We start from the raw sequence: 4,486 nt of genomic DNA, 5'->3' as shown, positions 1-4,486 counted from the left end.
CGCGAGTTCTCAGTATTAGTTAGACTTTCAGATGTCGTCGGAGTACTCATGAAATATTCATGGCGCTGAATATCAAATTATGTTCATCCCACCTTTAGAATGCTTCGATTTGGTTTTCTAGGTATCAGATATAATGTGCTATCCACTTATCTGTCATATTCGTAATAACAAAACTTGTTCGAGGTCCGATTTTAGTATTTTGTCTATTTTCTGCCTTTAGTATTCCAATAAATGTAATTTCTAAGGAAAGTTTTTTTTTTATATATAAGAGGGGGCAAACGGGCAAGAGGCTCACGGATGGGGAGAGGCGAGGCAACCGCCCATGGACATCCGCAACATCAGGTGTGTCAAGAAATGCGTTGCCAGCCTTTAAGGTGGGAATATGGTTTTTTCTTGAAGGTCCCCAAGTCGTTTCTGTTCGGGAAAACCGCAGCCGGTTATTGATTCCACAAAGTGGCTGTGCGAGGCAAGAAATTTCTAAATAACGCGCGGTTGTGGAATGCCAGACGTCTACGTGGTGCGGGTACTTTGCACGTAATGTCCGGTGGTGGAATTCGGCCGCTGGAATCAACCCGAACAGCTCCTCTGAGCACTCCCCGTGATAAATGCGGTAGAAGATGCAGAGAGAACCCATATCTCTACGCAATGCCAAAGAATCAAGCCGATCGGAGATGGCTTGATCGTCGATGATTCGAACCGTTCTTCGTTGTATGCGGTCAAATGGAAGAAGCTGGTACTGGGGAGCACCTGCCCAGAGGTGAGAACAGTACTCCATGTGAGGCCTAATTTGCGCCTTATAAAGATGCAGGCGGTGGCTTTTAGTGATGTACTGTCTCGCCCTACTGAGTACACCAAGCTTTTTAGAGGCCAGTTTGGCCTTCTCTTCCAAGTGACAACGGAACTGAACTGTGCTCGATATATCGACGCCAAGTATGCCAATACAGGCTGTGGCAGTTAGAGGAGTGATCTCGAATCGAGGGGATACGACAAAGGGAGACTTTTTAGTGGTGAACGCACAAACTTGCGTCTTCTTGGGGTTGAATTGGACTAAATTATGTCGGCCCCATTCCGAGACTTTGCAAAGCATAGTCTCGATATCAGACACAAGTTTGTTCCGGTTCTCGTCGACGCTATCCCGGGACACGTTTTGATGATCTTGTTATAATCAATCAATGGTACGTAGCTTAGGTCATTTGTCCGATAGATAGATAGACTGTACAGCGGCGAAATCATCTAACAAAATTGAGATCGAATGTTAGCCTCTATTTTGAGCAATGCACGCACACTAACATAAACTGACACACAAATAGCGGGTGTAACACAGCTTGTCACGTACACTAAAGTCATAAAACCTGGCCTGTTTTCATCGGTTGTCTAGCAGCAAGAAGCTCTATTTAGACGTATAAATTATCTAAGATATGTGGGTATACTGGCATTGTTAGTTATTATTTGTATGAAACGTATACACACAAGCATATTTTATATTTAGTCGCAAAATGCATTTATATTATTAGTTAGGAGTGGAGGGGCCAGGAGACTCATAGCACAGGTTCTATCTAGTTTGAGCTCCTATCTCCCAACTGTAGTTTAACATTTTAAAAATAAGTATTGCTCTACTATTGTAACTATACTACATATCGATATTTGATTTGATGAATGTGACACATGAGCGTTATCTATACAAGATGGATTTGAAAAAGATGTGGTAATTGTACAACAACATACCAACTGTCACGCTAACGCAGACGAGACATCGGTGGGTTAAAGACAACTGCAGCTTCGACTAAAAATCGTAAAAAAAAACTCACTAATCAGAATTTTGTTCTCGACAATTTCCTCCTCCAAAAAATAACCAATAGTAACGAAATATTGTAAATTTTTAGGAATCATTTTTTTAAGTGTTACCCGTGTTTTAAGGAATTTAATTTTTTACCTCCTCAGAAAGTTAGATAAATATATAAATTCTAATTAGTTATTCATTTTAAACTATTATTATTATTTGATTTCTGAACTACGGGGGACACGTCGGAGGAAATTCTAAATTGTTGTTTTTATATAAAAACGGGGATTTTCATGTTTATCCAAACCTTCCCTGGACTTCCATAAATAATTCAAGACCTAAATTAGCCAAATCGGTCAAGCTGTTCTCGAGTTTTAGCGAAACTAACGAACAGCAATTCATTTTTATATAATACTAGTGGACCCAACAGACGTTGTCCTGTACACACGTGTTAAATTTGAAAAATCGGTCCTGCCGTAAGGAGGAGTTCACTAACGTACACATGAACAGGATAATTATATTATATGGACGGAATTGAGAATCTAAATCAATCTCAAATTCACTGGAACACACAAAAAAATCATCAAAATCCGTCCAGCCGTTTAGGAGGAGTTCAGTGACATACACACGCACACAAGAAATATATATATATAAAGATATAGATTAATTACTTACAGAATATGCTATGTGCCATTTTGATCGGTCAAAGTGAAAGGTCGAAGCTATATGTCGGATGCCTTTACCAGTTATCAATCTCATCAAAACATCCAATTAAAACCATTCTTGTAAATTTAGTTGCCAAGACGCACATATAAACCATGCTATTACTGTTAAAAACAAATGAGGTTCGGAGCGGGAGTGCAATGAGACAACCATTAGGTTTGATTACACTTTAATTCTGGACTCACATAATATCTTACACTAGCTTAAATATTAACTTAAAGTAGACTATGCCTAACACAACCAGGAGGCTCCTTTGCACAGGAAGCCGGCTACATTATGGGTATCACAACGGCGCTTATTTCTGCCGTGAAGCAGTTATGTGTAAACATACTGTGTTTCGGTCTTAAGGGCGCCGTAGCTAGTGAAATTACTGGGCATATGAGATTAAACTTCCAAGGTGACGAGCGCAAATGTAGTGCAACACAGAATTTTTGGGTTTTTCAAGAATCCTGAGCGGCACTGCATTGTACCATTACAATGATGAAATGTACAATGAACAGCTGAACGTCCTGCTCGTCTCGTCCTTTATTTTCATAAAAAAAAAACAACAAGATCTCTAGTACAGCCAAAGTATTCGGCTTTATGTGTTCTTGATTGTACCTACAATTTTTTTTATAAAAAAATATGTAACTAATACCAGATACCCAGCGACGTCGTTCGCGTACGTATTTTTACACTTTGGGTTACATTACTGGACTTTTAGTAGGAATCCCTAATTTTTTGTGAATAAATGTTATATACACCCGGGGATAATGTAGCTTCCCAACAGTGAAAGAATTATTCAAATCGCAGCAGTTGCGGAGCCTATTCAATGCAAACAAACAAACAATCAAATCTTTCCTCTTTATAATATTAGTATAGATGAATAAACCTATAAGGCCTGAGTCTATAAACCCATCTTAGTAAAAAATTATGCCTTAGGGTCTTTATTATTATATGTTATTTAAACTATTTGGTACGTGACATAACATTAAAGTCAAAGTGAAATAATCTTTACTCAAATTGGCTTAAATTAAGTGCTTTTGTATATTAAATTAAATACATATTTAATTTAAATTACTGAATCTATCATGACACAGAATACATTAGTGTTCGAAAAAAGTAGAGCCCGTGAGAAGAATATACAAGAAACTGAATGGCCACTCTTTTAAATCTGGCATTCAATATTACATGAAATATTGTATGACAAGTTTAAAACTTACGACGATGTTTAGTGTTGATTTCGCTAACTTTCGCTAGATTACATCCACAATTTCGTCTCTACACAGGTACCTTCAAAAGGTGTTGACAGGTACGAGAGAATATTAATTTTGCCAGGTTGGAAGCATATGCATTGCTATTGAAAGATACACATATTCGTGTTCAATAAGTGATTTTAAAATACATTTTGCTGTCAGTAATGAAAATTGTCGAATTCTCAGATTATTATTACAATACATAGGTAATAAATAAATACCTATGTATTGTAATTAATATTATGGCATTTTTTTCAGTCAGAGCCCACAAATATTATTCCGTAGATATAATCAAGTTACAAATAGACGGCGAACTATTGCTAGAAATAAATATAACTTATCAAACAATTATTATGATCTCGGAATAACGGGATTTAATAAAATATATCCCAAACTTCACGCTGCTTAGACGTAACATTATTTTAATATTTTATAACGTTTTTTAACTAAATTGTAAATAATTTCTGTCTTTAATGAATGAAGATAATTATTCGGTGTAAAGGCTTTTGTGGTTGAAGAGGATTGCGTAGGCATGAAGCTGAATTAAAGCTATCAGTATCATATTGCTATCACTTATCAGACATCAGTTTGCGCGGGAAAGTAGTCGAGAGAGGACGCCGCTACAGTGTCAAAATTGACGACTACTTGTCGAATGAGATCATATTTTTTTATTCAAAAGCTTTTAAATTAAATACAGCCATAAAATATAAATATGATTATTCTTTTTAAATAGTTACAGTAACGCGAA

The sequence above is a fragment of the Leptidea sinapis genome, chromosome 47 (assembly GCF_905404315.1).
Source record: "Leptidea sinapis chromosome 47, ilLepSina1.1, whole genome shotgun sequence".
Classification (NCBI taxonomy): Eukaryota; Metazoa; Arthropoda; class Insecta; order Lepidoptera; family Pieridae; genus Leptidea; species Leptidea sinapis.
The sequence above is the reverse complement of the archived record's forward strand: the minus strand, read 5'-3'. Positions refer to the sequence as shown.